General features: G+C 32.3%; 1 protein-coding gene across 1 annotated transcript in view; it reads right to left on the bottom strand.

The window, feature by feature from the left end:
• Positions 1 to 16,910, bottom strand: part of LOC143251602 (uncharacterized) — an 83,723-nt gene extending 66,813 nt beyond the window's left edge. Inside the window, exon 1 of the mRNA XM_076502872.1 lies at positions 16,633 to 16,910. The gene's annotated coding sequence lies outside the window, so the exon portion shown is untranslated. The remainder of the gene's footprint in view (positions 1 to 16,632) is intronic.
• Between the last annotated feature and the right edge of the window lie 3,153 nt (positions 16,911 to 20,063).

Genomic DNA, 20,063 nt, shown 5'->3' with positions numbered 1-20,063 from the left:
ACTGGATTAAAAATTTCTCAGTTGGGTTCAAAACATAATTCTTTACTGAAATACTGTTTCCTTAGCCTGTGAAAGCACGTGTTTAATCTACCATATTTGCTAACAACTTTATTTATATTTGATGAAGCAACTACACATAGATGTGTACTAGCGTGACCTAAGTGTTCGTACGGTTCGTGTGACTTGCAAGAATCAAACAGACTTACAACCTCTTAACAGTGTGTCACCCGGTGAGACGGCGGCAAGTATGCGGATTTACAGCACTAAAATCAAGGGTTCGATCCCCTTGTTGGACACAGCAGATAACCCAATGCTATATGAAAACGCACATCGACACATACACTTGACAGAAGTGCTCGTACAACTCACGTATTTATTTCAATAACTTTAAGTAACAGATGTATTTACTTTGCGGTGTAAAGGAACTTAAACGAACGTGGATTACAAATGAATTTATGACAGGATTTTAATATTTACTTTAGGGTACAACAAATAATCATACACATGTAAGCGTAGGTTGGTTAAAAATTAAATTGTTGCATACTTCATTTAGTTGAAGGTAAAACAACAAAGACAACATTTTCATTAACAAACCAGGTAAATATGATATAATGTTTTTGCTTATCAATAACTTAAGGAAGCTATTAGTGACGTACATATTGGGAAAATTACAATATTAGGCTTTGGAAAAATATATATGTAAAAACGGGTCGTTTGGGTTGAGAAAATTTTTTACGTAGAGGAGCGAACAACGTTTCGACCTTCTTCGACGTTGTTCACTCCTCTTCGTAAAACATTTTCTCAACCCAAACGAGCCGTTTTTACATTAATATTAGGCTTTATATGAAGGAAGAACTGTTGTTTATGTTCTACACAAAGTTTTACAATTTTTTTGAAATCTCCAAGTTACTGAATTACTATGTGAATTTTTAAATAGTTGAATATATAATTAGATATTTCAATTTTGCAACAAAACTGTTGGAAAGCGAGTATTCTAAAATAACCTTAGAACCCATGATTCGTGATTATTTGTTTTAGCGTAAAGAGCTACACAATAGGCTATCTGCTCTCTGTTCACCACTGGAATTCCAACTTATGATGGTATATAGCTTTGTATGTCGCACGTGCGTTTACCACTGATTCGGAAGGAAGATCCGAACACGTAACGAAACGTTCGCATGTTTATTTTGGACCACTAAATGTTTAGTTTATGTAACTATTGAAGCATTTAGTCAATTAAATGATTCCACAAGGATTATTTTACGAATTAATACCTTGTTTAGGGACAACTTAATTTTTTCTTTTTATTAAAGTATAGTATTAACGAAATTTTCATTGATTAAAATGGAAGTTACCTTTTATTTCTTCACCTTATACAACCTTATCTTCTAGTGGAAGGAAAATAGCTAAAAATTGTAAAAAAATTATAATTTGTTTTCTTCATAAAGGAACAAATAAAATAAAGTAATACGTTATTTGTGGTTGTTTTCCGCCAGCTGCGACTGACGCAAAAATATTTATAAAACAAAATGGTGTTACCTGACGTCAGCGATAATATATATTAAAATATAAAACAAAAACAAAACTTATCAGAAATACTGGAAACTAACTGCCACTTTTGTTTCTCATCTTCACATTTCATGAGTGTTTCAAGAAAAAAAAAAGATTATTTTTCATATTTTAAATAGAACATTCCAAGATATCTATATCCGCTGTAATTACAAATTGTAAAATCATTACAATATATCTATCTTTCTAGGAAAAGAAACTTCCCCCTGTCTTTATTCCCAGAATTACTATAATTTTCTCACTACTAGCCCAGTCCCACATCTTCAATGTATCATACTTTACCGCACAGTGGATGTTGAAAACATCTACTATTATCTTTATCTTCTCAAATTAGTCCACCTTTTCCCACGTATTTTTTCGCTATCAAAATATTTTAGAACCAGATATACCAGAAATGAGAAAAATACAGCAGACTTCGTAAGAAAAAAAATGTCTGATGTTTTATGTAAATTACTAACACATAACACACAATGAAATAAAACCTAAAGAACAATAATGTTTTGGAGGTTGTTCTATCAAATTGTTTAACAAAAGATGTGAATCACAGTTTTTTCTTACGAATACGTATACTAAATATACATACAAATTGTTTAACCAGAGATGTGAATACATACACTATATATTAAATACAAATTGTTAAACAAAAGATGTGAATCACAGTTTTTCTCACGAATACGTATTATAAATACACATACAAATTGTTTAACCAGAGATGTGAATACATACACTATATATTAAATACAAATTGTTAAACAAAAGATGTGAATCACAGTTTTCTTACGAATACGTGTACTAAATATAGATACAAATTGTTTAACCAGAGATGTGAATACATACACTATATATTAAATACAAATTGTTTAACAAAATATGTGAATCACAGTTTTTCTCACGAATACGTATTATAAATACACATACAAATTGTTTAACCAGAGATGTGAATACATACACTATATATTAAATACAAATTGTTAAACAAAAGATGTGCATCATAGTTTCTCTTACGAATACGTATACTAAATATAGATACAAATTGTTTAACAAAAGATGTGAATCACAGTTTTTTCTTACGAATACGTATACTAAATATACATACAAATTGTTTAACGAAAGATGTGAACACATACACTATATATTAAATACAAATTGTTTAACAAAATATGTGAATCACAGTTTTCTTACGAAAACGTATACTATATATACATACAAATTGTTTAACGAAAGATGTGAATCACAGTTTTCTTACGAAAACGTATACTATATATTACATACAAATTGTTTAACAAAAGATGTGCATCATAGTTTCTCTTACGAATACGTATACTAAATATACATACAAATTGTTTAACAAAAGATGTGAATCACAGTTTTTCTCACGAATACGTATTATAAATACACATACAAATTGTTGAACCAGAGATGTGAATACATACACTATGTATTAAATACAAATTGTTTAACAAAAGATGTGAATACATACACTATGTATTAAATACAAATTGTTTAAAAAAAGATGTGAATCACAGTTTTTCTTACGAATACGTATTATAAATACACATACAAATTGTTAACCAAAGATGTGAATACATACACTGTGTATTAAATACAAATTGTTTCACAAAAGATGTTAATACATACACTATGTATTAAATACAAATTGTTTAACAAAATATGTGAATCACAGTTTTCTTACGAATACGTATACTATATATTACGTATAAATTGTTTAACATAAGATGTGAATCACAGTTTTCTTACGAATACGTATACTAAATTAACATCCTAATTGTGTAACAAAAGATGTGAATCACAGTTTTTCTTACGAATACGTATTATAAATACACATACAAATTGTTTAACCAAAGATGTGAATACATACACTGTGTATTAAATACAAATTGTTTCACAAAAGATGTTAATACATACACTATGTATTAAATACAAATTGTTTAACAAAATATGTGAATCACAGTTTTCTTACGAATACGTATACTATATATTACGTATAAATTGTTTAACATAAGATGTGAATCACAGTTTTCTTAAGAATACGTATACTAAATTAACATCCTAATTGTGTAACAAAAGATGTGCATCATAGTTTTTCTTACGAATACATATACTAAATATACATACAAATTGTTTAACAAAGATGTGAATCACAGTTTTTCTTAGGCATACATATTCCAAATACACATACAAATTGTTTAACCAAAGATGTGAATACATACATTATGTATTAAATACAAATTGTTTAACAAAATATGTGAATCACAGTTTTCTTACGAATAGGTATACTATATATTACATATAAATTGTTTAGCATAAGATGTGAATCACAGTTTTCTTACGAATACGTATACTATTACGTATAAATTGTTTTACAAAAGATGTGAATCACAGTTTTTCTTACGAATACGTATACTATATATTACATACAAATTGTTTGGCAAAGATGTGAATCACAGTTTTTCTTACGAATACGTATACTATATATTACATACAAATTGTTTAACAAAAGATGTGAATTACAGTTTTTCTTACGAATACGTATACTATATATTACATACAAATTGTTTAACAAAGATGTGAATAACAGTTTTTCTTACGAACACATATACTAAATGTGGTCTGTTGGAGTCATGGAATTTTCAAAACCAGCTTATGATCATATTAAATGAGTACAGAACTCAGTTTACAACCAACTGTTGTAACATTCATATGAAAAACAAACAAACGATGAGAACAATTGACAGAGGAGAAGAGGTAAAAATATATTTAGACCTTTATAACACTCTTGCGTTGAAAGAAATACTGTAATATTGGCGCTTCTTTTCCACCTTTATAATTATAACACTGCATAATTCTGGTTTAAATACTGTACTACTCCAGTTCGTTTGTCTTAAAACAAAAACGCAATATAAGACCTATTTGTGTTCTACCAACTTTAGGTATCGAAACCCTATTTTTCGGGATAAAAATCAAGAAAAGAAATATATTAGTGGTACCTTAATAAATTCATACTGATACAAGCAAATTACAGGTACAGCTTAACGTTTTATTTACAAGAACAACTGAACATATTGTTGTCATACTAAAATGAAACTCTTGCTTGTATGATACTGGAAAAAACATATTTATTACGCGATGTGTAACCCTCGACTTCATGAAATTTTTATTCTGTGTGCATGTAGATTTGCAATATGGGTCATGATTTTGCAGTTTCGCCTCAGTTTCCCGTCACAGAGAACTTATTTTTTCTCCATTTTCAGGGTGCATATATGATGTAATGAATACGTTATACGCGGATCTAATGCACTGGCGTCACGTAAAATCGGCTATTACCAATAATATCTCATTAGGGTTTGTTACTTCTAATTCTGTATACTAATCTAATAGCGCAAAATAATTTTTATAGATGTAAAATAAATGAAACAAAAATATATGTTTTCACATATTAGACGTTATAAGCACAGATATTAATAAAACTAAAAGTAGACATTTACTTATACGACATAAACGAATTCTTCGCACCATGTTCTGTCGCCGCGTTCGATGTCGTAAATCAATCTACGACAAATAGAGTATTACATTTGGGAACCGACAGTTAGACAGTAGACCTAAAATACCATTGATCACGCCTTCTTCAGTCAAATATATAAACTCGTGCTCAGCACTTCTGGCCAGTGGGTGCGTTACAAGAGTGACAGCCAAATCCTATTATTTGATTGCAATAACCCATGAGTTGGCGGTGGGTGGTGTTGACCAGCTGTCTTCACTCTAGTTGACAGATACGAAGTTAGAGAAGCTAACAAAAATGTCCTTCGTGTAGCTTTATGTAAAACTCGAAAAAAGCACTAAAAAAGAAAATGAGAGAAGCTAACTTATTTACTGTAATTTTTAATATGGTAACTGGAAATTATTCTGTTTCACAGTTTTTACCGAATAAGGAGAATGATACTGCTAATAATAAACAATATAAAATAGGGCGCATTCCCACTTTTATTTATAGGTCGCTGTGATTTTCTTGTTCACCTTCCACACAGCAGGGTATGCAATTAGCATCAGATAAGGTTATTAAGAAGTAACTAACAAAACAAAGAAAGGGAACTTTATGTAAGGTTGTTCTTTATATAATTTGTGCTATTTTAAGGGGTGCCCTCGGCTAAGTTTTATAAGCACTAACAATGTATTTGACCGAGTGAAATCGTCGTGTACACAGCAAGAAAGAAAGTGTTAGGTAAGTAATTTCAGCATAAGAATCTGCTCAAAACTGCTTTCCTACCTTTCGTGCAATAATACATCCTTCAGTGTTAATTAATATTCTTTCTGATATTCGGGTGACGTCAAGACACTTTGCAATGTATCCCTCCGCTTGAACAATGCTAAAATCTGGAGTTTGATTCCCCTCGGTGGACTCGGCAAATAACCCAATATGGTTTTGCTCCAAAATAAACAGACTTATGTATATACTTATGAACGTTTATGGACAGCTGTTCTCTTTAATAACGGGTCAATCTAAATATCCTTTTCTCTCTGATCTGCATCAATTGTACAAATTGTTTACTGTACGACTAAGTTAAAAATGCAAATAGCCCGATTTTTACACGTACAACTGCCGTATTAACTAGAGGTGGCCCGTCTAATAAGTTCTGTTCTATACTGAACTCGATAGAAATGTGTTTTTTGGTGCACATAATGTTCGTTTCTCGTTTGTTTGGATAAAAATAATATGTCCTGATGAAGATTGTTTATTACTACTGGCTTGAAAACGTCTCTAGCTAAAATGAATTCATATTTTCTTTTTTCTCTAAAGTTTACTGGGCCGGGCGTGACTCGATGTTTAGCATGACAGAACTGTGAATCCATGAATTTAACGCTGTTATTGCGTTATAAAACCGCGTTCAGCACTTTGGAGCCGTGAGTGCATTCAGAGATTGGCGGTCGAATTATATTATTCGACTGGAGTAGCCCAAAAAGTTGGGAAAGGTTTTGCCCAAAAACCCTAAAGCAAACAAACAAACTGAAGTTTACTACACTCGTCGTACCTGCAATTGAATCATACTAGAATTAATTTATAAACATTGGTTCACTTGTTAAATCTATTCTCTTTATTATATCGTTATTAAGCTTTTTACCTACCTGTCTTGTTTATCTATTTTACGTTAGTCTGGGTGCTATACATGAAAGAGAGTTTGTTTCAGCCCAAAATTACACAAATGGACTATTTGTACTCTTTATGCCACGGGGAATCGATTACCGGATTTTAGGAATGTCAGTTCCTAATCGCTTCGCTGACCCACCGAGGGACACATGAAAGAAAAACAGAGCAAATAAAAAAGAACCCGGGCAATACTGTGACCGTACTAACTTTCACTGCAACTGTTGTCTTCGTGTTTTTAAGACGAACATTATCGTATGGTGCTTAAAACGAATACCATTTAAGAACGAAACGTGTATGATAAAATTATATAGAGGGTGTGAAGAACATAAAAGAAATTGCAGATTTTTATTTTGTTTTTCTACTAGCGTTATCTGCAAAACGATTGTTCGCCATATTGGATACTTATTCCTTATACTGATATAGTATAAACTGAACACAGGCTGTCCACAACTCGTGGACTTATTGTGGTTAAGCTATGATCTGGTGTTGAAGTATGGGAATGAATTGTTTGTTGAATAAAATACCAAATACGACACTCAAACAAAGCGATACGGTTACATGCTTATTAAATGAAATGGTACACAAGACACTCAAACAAAGCAATACGGTTTCTATCCTATTTGGTTGATGTATTCTTAAAATATTATCTATGATTAAGTTAGAAGTGCCTGTTATCTATACTAGAATTTAAAGAGTTATTAATTGACCAATATTAATAACGTTTTTAGGCACTCCTCTAAATGTATATAAAAGGTTAGTTTAGTATACCATTCCAATCTGATTGCTTGGCTATAGGTGAGATTCCAAAAATTTACACACTCAATGGCCCAGCGGAATGTCTGCGGACATATACTGCTAGAAACCGGGTCTTGATAGCCGTGATGGGCAGCACACGAGGTCCGGAATGGCCAGGTAGTTAGGGGACCCGACTCGTAATCTGAGGGTGGCGGGTTCGAATTACCGTCACACCAAATATGCTCGCCCTTTCAGTTGTGAAGCATTACATGTCGTGGTCAGTCCCACTATTCGTTGGTAAAAAAGTAGCTTAATAATTGTCGGTGAGTGGTGATGACTAGCTGCTTCCCGCTAGTCTATCACTGCTACATTGAGGACGGTTAGCGCTGATAACCCTTGTGTAGCTTTGCGCGAAATTTGAAACAAACAAACCAAAAATGTAAATATACTAATCGATGCCACGAAACTTATGACATACACTTTATTTTATAGCATGCACGGCCATTTAACAAACATTCTCGTATAACTAAAATAGTTTCTTTAATTTTCCTTTTATAAATCTGAAACCTCTTACTACATGGCGAATAATAAAACTTTCTGAAACAATATAACTAATATCTTAACGTGTAAGTTTATTGGAACAGTTTAGTTCCTTCAAACACACACTTCACGACTATTACCGGTTTATTTGTTTTACAAAACGTTTAATAGAGCTTGTACGTAGTTGATATTTTCCAAACCCTCAACACATTACTTGCTAACAAAGACCTGTAAACACTACGTGGAAATAATGTTATTAGTTCCGTTTTCAATAACGTTAGCGTGTAAAATTGGCCTTCCTGTTCAAGGTTTTGTGTGGTAATTTAACATACTCTAACAACTGCAGTAATTCGTGCCCCGTCAGTAACGCTAGACGGATCCTTTCTACTAATATTGGTAAAAAAAAACACAACAAAAACACGATATTATTAGGGTAATCTTACAATAGGGGGCGATACTGAAAATGTTTCAGCTCTTCTAAAAAAATAAAAAATATTAACTAAAATTGCGACTTGACTAAATGTATCCGTATTTGAGGTGACAAGTTTTATGGTGAGATCTGTTTCACATGGAACATCAGATGTGTTACAAAGATATTTGTTCTCAATATACGTCTGCGAGTTGATGACATTGCGAGGTGATTTTCATGAGCAGAATAAAAATACTTTTGTGCATTGTACATTTTGCGTATTGAATTAAGTTAGGCCCCCAGGACATCCGAAATACATATCTACAGTTTTTAAAGCATTTCTTGTAAACAAATACGATGTTGAAAGACATTCTATTAAAGGTCGTGGTATGCGAACTTTGACCAGTACCTGTGCACGTAGGATTAAAAACAACTCTGTACGTCTGTAATTATGATAATAACGTCACGTATTTCAATTAAACTTTATAACGTAAATATCTGCAGGTGCTATTGCTGATTTATAGGCTTAATTACGTGTACAAAGAGCATTAGTTAGAGCTTGAGAGCATAATACTGATATTGTATAAGCAACAAGTTACAAACAAATTCAGATATACCGTTACAACGAAGATCAAGTCTAAAAACAGGAAGAAGTGGTTGAAATTTTTGTAAGTGAAAGGTGGTAAAAGTTATTAGTATTTCAGCCACAATAGAGAAAATGTCTATCGGACGTATGTTTTCTTCTACAATAATCATATCTTTGTATTTTCCACATTTTGTAATTAATAAAAGCCATACCAGTTACATCTTAATCAGCTCTTATTTTATAAGGAATATAATTTCGATCATTTTTTTCGGCTGATTAATGCATGAAAATTGATAGAAACTCGTCTTGTTATTATATGTTCTTTTCCGCTGCATTTTTTTTACCCCACTTTTAAGTGTGTGTGTTTTTCTGATTGCAAAGCCACATCGGGCTATCTGCTGAGCCCACCGAGGGGAATCGAACCCTTTATTTTAACGTTGTAAGTCCGTCGACTTACCGCTGTACTAGCAGGGTTTTGCTTTGATGAAACAAGTCTTTAAAACTACGAATATTTCTTGCTTTGGTTTATTTGCCTCAGCATTCTTGACTCTTCTTTCACGTAAGGAATTTAATGTACATATATTTATTTATTAAGTAAATTACACTTAATTACATAATATTTGTTGTTTCAGCGCATATTGTTTTAATGGCGTTTGGGTACAAAACTAAAGGTTCTCTGTGTAGAAATATGACTTTTTTTTAAATGTAAAAATCAAACTATAAATTAAGTTAGCATATACCCCGTCAAAACTCACGGGGCAAGCACTACCACCGTCACTCCATGATATACCCAAACCCAACTGAAATAAATAAATTTCGCGAAATAAAGCTTGACCAATAAAGAGACAGGAAAATGCGGTTGAGGCAGTCACACGTCGGTAAATTCCTTTGTGAACCAATCAAAGTTAAGATTATTCATGAAATGAATTCGCGGCTTATTCATAGAACTAGTACTGGTAAAAATTAGTAAGGTTAACAGTTTCTAACGTTGAAAATCCAATGCGTAAGAGCAATGGCTTTTACATCTCATTGCTTAGCAAAAAAAATTATTGAATGTACAAAATTAAATCTACAGACAAAATAATCTAAAAAATATTTGTTGATTTCTTAATTTAGTGTCTCCGTTGATCAAAGAAGACCCCGGCATGGCCAAGTATGTTAAGGCGGTCGACTCGTAATCCGAGGGTCGTGGGTTCGAATCCCGGTCACACCAAACATACTCGCCCTTTCAGCCGTGGGGGCATTATAATTTGAAGGTCAATTCTACTATTCGTTGGTAAAAGAGTTGGCGGTGGCTGGTGATGACTAGCTGCCTTCCCTCTAGTCTTCCACTGCTAAATTAGGGACTGTTAGCGCAGATAGCCCTCGAGTAGCTTTGCGCGAAATTCAAAACGAAACTATTAAAGAATTTTGTTTTTATAGAAAATGTTAGTAATATAATAGGGCCTGGCATGGCCTAGCGCGTTAAGGCGTGCGCTTCGTAATCTGAGGGTCGCGGGTTCGCGCCTGAGTCGCGCCAAACATGCTCGCCCTCCCAGCCGTGGGGGCGTTATAATGTGACGGTCAATCCCACTATTCGTTGGTAAAAGAGTAGCCCAAGAGTTGGCGGGGGGTGGTGATGACTAGCTGCCTTCCCTCTAGTCTCACATTGTTAAATTAGGGACGGCTAGCACAGATAGCCCTCGAGTAGCTTTGTGCGAAATTCCAAAACAAACAAAGTAATATAACAGAAAATAGTTTAATTCAGAAACAATTTATGTTTAAAATTCATTCGATATTTTTTAGTTAAATGATAAATGTTATGCACTTAGCTCTAGGCTATTACACTCATTACACTTGTAAGGTTTCACGGGACTCCTCATACCTCCGTCACTAAACTCGTAATGGACTATTCAATATGGATAAATGCATTTTATGTTTTATGATTCCTGTTTCAAGAAAGCAAACGTGACGACATACACTGGCTTTTATATTGGGTTAGATATTATACGTAATACTGTTCATATCATCGTGCTACGATTTCGTATAAGTGTTGGATTTTCATAACATTTATCCAGATTTGTGTAGCTTCATAAACAATATATACATTGCATAGCAATGAGTATTTTACAAAAATAAAAGAACTTAATATTACATATACAACATTGCAAAAACAATATATGTTTACCCACCCGTCACTCTTTTAATGAATTTGTTTGTTTAGAGTAATGGTTCAGAATGTTGCCACAAGGGGGCGTTATTGATACTCGAAAGAGCTTGATGACTGCCTCATTTCCCTCCCTGTTTTGAAGTGGAGCAGCCTTTGGAGTTGACAAAAGTGTATGAAACTGAAGGTTGTTTATTTTCTTTTAAATGGAACGGGATTGATGAGCCATTTTGTATTTTTTTCGCGAATTAGGGTTAACATTATTTTTTTTCATTTATATAATGGGTTTGTTTCGAATTTCGTGCAAAAATATACAATGGCTATTTGTGCTAGCCATTCTTTCCTAATTTAGCAGTGAAAGCCTACATAGAAGAGAGCTAGTGAATACCAGCCACCGTTAACTCATAAAATACGCTAACCAAAGAATAATAGGATTGATCGTCACATTATAACGTCCCTATAATTTAAAAAGCGAGCATATTCTATTTGATTGGGATTACATCTTACAAACCTCAGATTAGCACCCTAACCACCAAGCCACACTAGGCCATTTGTTGAATGTCCGTCATTACGTCTATTTCAAAAGGTGGCAAATAAAAATTGTTTTAATACAGTAACCATATGTATTGCCTTAATTTTTGTACAGAGTTTTTTAACGAGTGTACTTTAGGTCAACAGGCTAAATTCAGACTAGAATCTCTTTTTTTTCTCAATAGTTACAACAATATGAAATAAATTATTATTAGCCATATTAAAAGTAAAAAATGAGCCTTCCACTCAGTGAATACGAAACAAATGAAGGTTCATTTTTGTTTTCTCATCCTTCAAGTGTTACAGAAGGTGTTAGTAATATTGGAATGTCGCAACACTCATGCTAGTTGCTTACAATAGTCATTTTAATGAATCAGTTGCTATACAAGGAAATAATATACGAATTATTTTTTTTTAATTTTAACAGAGAAGCTGTGAATTAATATGAAAACAAAAGTGAAATCAGTTGAATCGATTCATTATAACAAACACTTCCCGTTGAGAAATTGCACTCCCATAAGTGCTTTGGACAATTAACACTTTTTGTGATATATTTGATATCTTACTCTCGTCTCACGTGTTTTTCAGTAAGACTTCCAGTGGTAATAGTGTCTTATAAATCCTTTATTATTTCTTAGAATGTAGAATAAATTTTAAATAATATCTCTTTCTTCCTAGAAAGTTACCGTTTGATGCTTCAAATTATTGTATTACTTGTTTTAATTATGGCAGTTAAACTTTATAGAGATACCTGACCAATTTGAGATTGAGGCTTTCCTAAGCACGTTTTACAAAATTCGATGTCAAAACTTTAATTATGTTAGATTATACTTTGTTCAATCGTTACCGGTTAGTTGTTGTTATTGTGAATTAAGCACAAAGCTACATAATTGGCTATCTGTGCTCTGCCCGTCACGGGTATCAAAATCCAATTTCTAGCGTTACTGGTCAGTAATTACGATGTTGAATATTTTGTCTCGTGAACTTTGAGGAATATGAGGAACATTTCCCAGATGTTTGACCGATTAGTTTGTGATAGAAGAATGTTATTTATACTTTATTTTGTACGGAAAGAAGGTATTTCGATCTGCTGAAAATTTTTGTCATAGTTTTTATTTTTTCGCTAATTGGCTGATGTAAATGATTGGATGAACAATTTATTCGTGTTTTTTTCTTTGTTTCTGTAATAAGAAGACCAGTTATTCTTCCTCTAATCTATATGTTCTTTTGTTTATTTTTTTAGAAATAAATTTTTTAACTTCTCTTGAAGATTTTCAATTTTTTAGTTGCAACTTTAGGACAATTTTCGGAATACGAAAAGGGTCGTCAACATTCATCCAATACTGCACTTTATACGGAGGGGTCAGCGTTTACCAACAGTATTTGTGTTGATCTATGGATTCTGTGTTTGCGTACCTTTATCATCAAAGAAAAATCATGATCCGAACTTTGGCATCAGAAGTGTGTTTTAAATATGGCGCTCGAATTTCTCTACTTCATCACACAATAATAACCCTAGAGTTGGCGGTAGGTGCAGATGACTTACCACTGTTTTTCCTTCAACCAATCAGCACTAAATTAGGAATGGCTTGTACAGATAGCCCCGGAATAGCTATACATGAAATTCGACAACAAACAAACTTATAGGAAAGGTTTTGTGCACTGACTTATTAAGATAAATTAGTTGTTCATACGTATTACACGATTTGTGTTTTGGTTTTAAAAGTAATATATTTCTTCATAAGTGATAACAAACATTCCGTTTAGTGAGTCAGGTCAGGTAATGCTGGCTGATACCCAGATGAATCGTTATACTTACGTTACTGTTTAATTTCTTTCTTAATTTGGTGCCACCTTCTGGCCAGCTTTTAAAACTTTCGGTTTCATGTTATGTCTGAATGGTTTATACCATAGCTTCGTTTTGTCTATCCACATATATAATATATAGGCCTAACAAGTCTCTGGGTAGATTGAACAGTTTATATAGAACAGACTCACTTTAATGTTAAAAATCCCAGCAAAAAGAAGAGATATCATTTGTAAGACTATATTAAGACCATTATTGATATACAGCTCGGATGCATGGTTGTTAACCAAGAAAAGAAAGGGTAAAGTACAGACAGTAGAGTTGATACTTGTATATGGATTGGTTCATAAAGAAAGAATAGGAAATGAGCATAAAAGGAGTGGATTTAGTGCTCGAGTTTATCGACAGGAGTCAGTTGAGACAGTAAGTATGTCTTGCAGATGGATAAAGAAAGGTGCGTAAAGATATAAATGGTGTGGATACCAATCTGAAAAAAAAAGACCTAAAGGAAACCCAATTATGAGATTCAGACAAAAGTTTTGGTCAAGCAGTTGAAAATAGAGAAAGAACACTTGAAGGGGTAAATGAATAAGGGCGATACAGCTGATAGGTTTTACCCTAACTCAGGAAGAAGTAATATATGAATATGTTAAATTACGACATACACGTTTTTTGAAAGTGTAGGAACAGAATGAAGTAACATATCAAAGCGCTAGGTCATAAGATGGGTAAATATAAAATGCACCTTTACTTTTGAAGCTGTCTACAAAATAGGGCCCACATAGCTGTGAGAAAACACCATCTAAACTTAACCCTCCTTTTCTACTTCACAACCTGAGAGAGGGAGGAAACAGATGTGGATGTTACATTCCACGCCTTACTGCACCTTTCCCACCTATTCTATCTTCAGCAAGTTGTGAGAAGGTAACATTTACTTCTGTGGGTGATGTTGTCATTACAGACCCTGTTACAGTATTATAATCTTCAAGTTTCTTCGCACTTTCCATATAACTTATATAGAAATGTAACATTCTACCTGAATCTGTCGACTGGTGCTGCCTTTACTGCTACAAGACATTTGTCTTGTTACACCTTTGCCCCTGGATTTATGAGTGCAATCCTCACCAAATTTCGGTTAAAAATCAGCCAAACCTCGAAAAGGTCCTAGAGATAATGAGGGCCTCTAAGAAACTTTTTTTCTCTTCCATCAGACACACAAGCAGACTTTTTTTTGAATAAAATCTCAGCTGAGTACTAATTTATAGCTGAATATTGAGGAGTTTGGATGACTAGAAATAGTTAAATTTTAAATGTATGGTTGCCATTTGTCTTTTCTATTACATTTGGACTGTTATCAATAAATACTATCACGAACATGCAATCAATTATTAAAAGAGATCAAAAGTCAAATTAGGATACAGAGCTGCCTCGACTATCAAACAAACATATACCATTCGCTTTAGATTTCATACAATGAAAACATAGATAACCACGATGGTTAAATAATAAAATACGAAAACCACAGATCAAACAGACTGACAATTCGATTATTTTAATATTTCTGTCTACATCTGGATAATTAAGTGTTATTAATCAGTTTGAATATTAAGTCCGATTATTTGCAAGATATACTGGTGAAAGTAAGTCCACAGACAGACTGGTAGATCTTCAGGTGAGCTGTAACAGCTTTGATACGAATACTCATATCTACTTGTTATATGTAATAAAATTACTTCGCAAATTCATTAATACCAACAGGATTCCAATACTAAAGAAGTAGCTTATAATAGAAAATAGTAAAATAATGCTCAACATAAAATAAAAAAATTATATACTTATTATATTAACAATATCACACGCATTTTTAACAATATCACACGTTTTTTATATACTTATTATATTAACAATATCACACGTTTTTTATATACTTATTATATTAACAATATCACACGTTTTTTGTAATGAATTGTTTGGGCTATAATTTAGTAAATACTGATTACCATTGTTGCGTTTTAACAACCTGGAAAAAATCACAGCGCACGTGCATTCTGGCCATAGCAGAATTGATGTCCTTCTGCTTTTTCTCAAGTAAAGTGATAAATAAAGTATATAAAGAAACAGTTTTGTAAAATATAGACTGGAAATGACGATTGAACCAGAAAGAACCGAATTCTATAACCAATTATAAATACATATTTGAGTGAATAAATGTCTGATTATATAAAAAGAGTATATGCTCAAATTTCAAATTTCTGACGTAGTTGTCCCACAGACAACTGACCCCACAACTATATTTTCTTATATTGATATAACTGATTTCAAAATGTGTCACTTTTACTATTTTAATCAGAAAAAACCAATTATCTAAATAATTAACTTCCGGGACAACGAACATTGTAGAAGATTTTCAAACCCGCAGTTTGTTGAACTTTTGAGAGGAACAACTCATAGGTTAGAATCCTGGTGTACTCACGTTATGTGACTGTATATTTCAACATTTTTATCTTATCAAACAAAAGTTAAATAGAAACTGAGTTATTTTGTTTTACTTAACCTGTTTTATGTAATTCATTCTTCTGTGATAAACGATAAATATATTGTTGTTTTTTCCCTATTTTATTCAGTTTTATTGATATAATAAAATTGGCTGAGGGAAAGGAGGCAGTTTACAGGTTATCCTGTGAGAAGTAGAAATCACTAATATCGGAAAACTTTATCAGTAAATAAGTGTGTGGTTGTAAAAAGACAAACAAGCAGTGAGTGCATTGTAAAAAGTTACACTATAACGCCACTCTATTTAACTTAGTTATTGAATATATTTCTCATTTATCACTCAGTTAACATGACTTTTTTCCATACTTGAAATGTTTTATTTGTAAATAAGAAAGGTTGTAGTGAGATTGTCAATGGAAAAACTAAATACGTTGTTTGTAATTAAGTGATAAATAAACATGGATCCAATACGATTTCAGGCCATCTATCATTTTCAGGTATTTGCTATTAGTATCAAAAAAGATAATCTGACATGTCTATTGGTAGCTGGGTCATTCGTATTAATCTTTGTAGGTTCGTCGGTGCGATTTAGTCGAGGAAGTATCTATTTACAGGTAATATAATAATTAAGTCGACTGCACACCATACTTACCTTATGAATTACCATCAACCGTAACTGTTTTTATGTCACCTGTTATGCCTCCAATTTTCACTGTTTTTTCACAATACTTCTCTGTGAGCGACTCTTGAATCGAAATTTGTTACGAGTGCCGGTAGAAAATGTTTATCAATTATAATATTTGTATTTTGTTTCAGCAATCCTACAATTGCAGTTACGTACAATGTTGACCAATATCACTACGAAGACAAAAACAACATTTCGACTTTTGTGTTACAAGTGCACACACGGATACTAAATAGTCTCGTCGCTCGATGTCTCCCGCTTGTTCTGATGTGTGAACATCCACCTGCCTACGTATCTCTCCGCTTATCCCCCAATATTCGTCACGTGATGTACAGTCACAAAGGAATCGCACCGGAAGGTGGTTGCATTTTAACGCCCAAGGCGCGGGGTGCCGTTTCAATATCCTGGTAATTTGAATGGACACTAGAAGCAGTAAATGTTGCACTCAACGCCATAAACATCTTCAAATTATGCGAGAGAATAGTTCAGAAATTACCAGCAATCTGGCTGTATACTTAATGAACAATAGTGTTTCCTGGTTCTATACGTAGTGCACAATAGTGTTTAATGGTGCTACACGTAGTGCACAATAGTGTTTTCATGCTAAATGTAACAGTTAAGAAACGTAATGAAAGCCATCACTACCCGGTATATAGACAAAAGTATAACCTTTCTAAACGTTCTGAACCAAAACGTTTTGTAATTGCCGTACAGACAAACTCTCCATTATCTCTCCATGTAAAACATTCTGAAAAAACATTATTTTCACTAGTTATGCAGACAAACTCTCCATTATCTCTCCATGTAAAACATTCTGAAAAAACATTATTTTCACTAGTTATGCAGACAAACTCTCCATTATCTCTCCATGTAAAACATTCTGAAAAACATTATTTTCACTAGTTATGCAGACAAACTCTCCATTATCTCTCCATGTAAAACATTCTGAAAAAACATTATTTTCACTAGTTATGCAGACAAACTCTCCATTATCTCTCCATGTAAAACATTCTGAAAAAACATTATTTTCACTAGTTATGCAGACAAACTCTTCATTTTCTTTCTCTCTGTAAACGCTCTGAAGAAACATTTGTTTGTGAATGTTATACAAACTTTTCTTCCTTTATGTTCGTACACGTTTTGTACGTGTTATATAGATACACTCTTGTTTCACTCTCTATGTGTGAGAAAACATTCGTAAAAAAAACATTTTATTTTGCAAAGTGTTCCAGAAAGGATTTTTATCACTGTTTCTCTATGAACATTCTGAAGAAGACATTTCCCTATGTAAACATTCTGAAGAAGGTCATTTGTACAAACATTTAGAAGAAGAAGAAAAAGAGTATTTTTACTGATTAAAGTAATTTAAACAAGAACGTTTTCCAACTGAAAATTGTGTGTGTGCGTGTTTTCTTATAGCAAAGCCACATCGAGCTATCTGCTGAGTCCACCGAGGGGAATCAAACGTCTGATTTTACCGTTGTAAATCCGTAGACTTACCACTGTAATAGCATGGCCAGGTGGGTTAAGGCGTGCGACTCGTAATTTGAGGGTCGCGGGTTCGCAACCCTGTCGCACCAAACATGCTCGCCATTTCAACCGAGGGGGCATTATAATGTTACGGTCAATCCCACTATTCGTTGGTAAAAGAGTAGCCCAAGAGTTGGCGGTGGGTGGTGATGACTAGCTACCTTCCCTCTAGTTTTACACTGCTAAATTAGGGACGGCTAGCGCAAATAGCCCTCGAGTAGCTTTGCGCGAAATTAAAAAATAAACAAATACTAGCTGGGTACTGAAAATTGTGAACATAAAGATCTTAAAGTAACTGCTTTCCCTTTTAAATACATTTCTCCGTCTGTAAAGGTTTCGTACTTTCATTTCTCTCTTTTTTTAAATGTTTATGAAAAGCATCTTTTTTTTCTACAGACATTCTAAAGAAGAGTTTGTCTTTCTGTAATCGTTTTGAACAAATATTTTCTTCCAGTAAACATTACGTACAGCACAGGGGCGTAGATTTTTTACACCCGATTGGGGGGGATGAATTTTGCAACCACTTATGTGAGCTGTTCAGTTTGCAAATTGGTAATCTCTGATTACGTGCTCCTGAAAGCTATAAACATGCAGTCACAGACTAATCTTGTTGCCACGATACTTGCATGAAAATTAGACCGACTGACTGATACTTAAGAACTATCGCTTAGATCGAAAAGTTTAGAAGCACGCCTATATTAAAGATATACATTTCGGCTACTGAAAAAGCCTACATCTAGGCCTAATTATGTAATTCGATTGGTAAGAACACGAGAATCACAAGAACAAACGCACAATTTCTAGACCTGTGATGCAATAAAACAATTCAACAGACCAAACTGTAGGGAAGGGGGATGATTGTATGCACCATATCCCCACCTAAAATGAAGGGGGGATGTATATCCCCCAGGATCTACGCCCCTGGTATAGCACCTTTATCTCTATCGTACCGCAAAAAATTTTTAATCTTAAAAAATCACTTTTTTAAGTTTAAACGATCTTATCTCCTTATAAGAATAATACTGTAAATAATATATAAACAATTAATAATGTAAATAATACATAAATAATAAATAATACTGTAAATAATATATAAATAATAAATAATACTGTAAATAATATATAAACAATTAATAATGTAAATAATACATAAATAATAAATAATACTGTAAATAATATATAAACAATTAATAATGTAAATAATACATAAATAATAAATAATACTGTAAATAATATATAAACAATTAATAATGTAAATAATACATAAATAATACTGTAAATAATACATAAATAATACTGTAAATAATATATAAACAATTAATAATGTAAATAATACATAAATAATAAATAATACTGTAAATAATATATAAACAATTAATAGTGTAAATAATACATAAATAATACTGTAAATAATATATAAACAATTAATAATGTAAATAATACATAAATAATACTGTAAATAATACATAAATAATACTGTAAATAATACATAAATAATACTGTAAATAATATATAAACAATTAATAATGTAAATAATACATAAATAATACTGTAAATAATACATAAATAATACTGTAAATAATACATAAATAATGTAAATAATATATAAACAATTAATAATGTAAATAATACATAAATAATAAATAATACTGTAAATAATATATAAACAATTAATAGTGTAAATAATACATAAATAATACTGTAAATAGTATATAAACAATTAATAATGTAAATAATACATAAATAATACTGTAAATAATACATAAATAATACTGTAAATAATACATAAATAATACTGTAAATAATATATAAACAATTAATAATGTAAATAATACATAAATAATAAATAATACTGTAAATAATATATA

This window comes from Tachypleus tridentatus, chromosome 6 (genome assembly GCF_004210375.1).
Source record: "Tachypleus tridentatus isolate NWPU-2018 chromosome 6, ASM421037v1, whole genome shotgun sequence".
NCBI classification, from domain to species: domain Eukaryota; kingdom Metazoa; phylum Arthropoda; class Merostomata; order Xiphosura; family Limulidae; genus Tachypleus; species Tachypleus tridentatus.
Note: the sequence above shows the minus strand (reverse complement) of the source record. Positions and strands in the feature narration are given on the sequence as shown.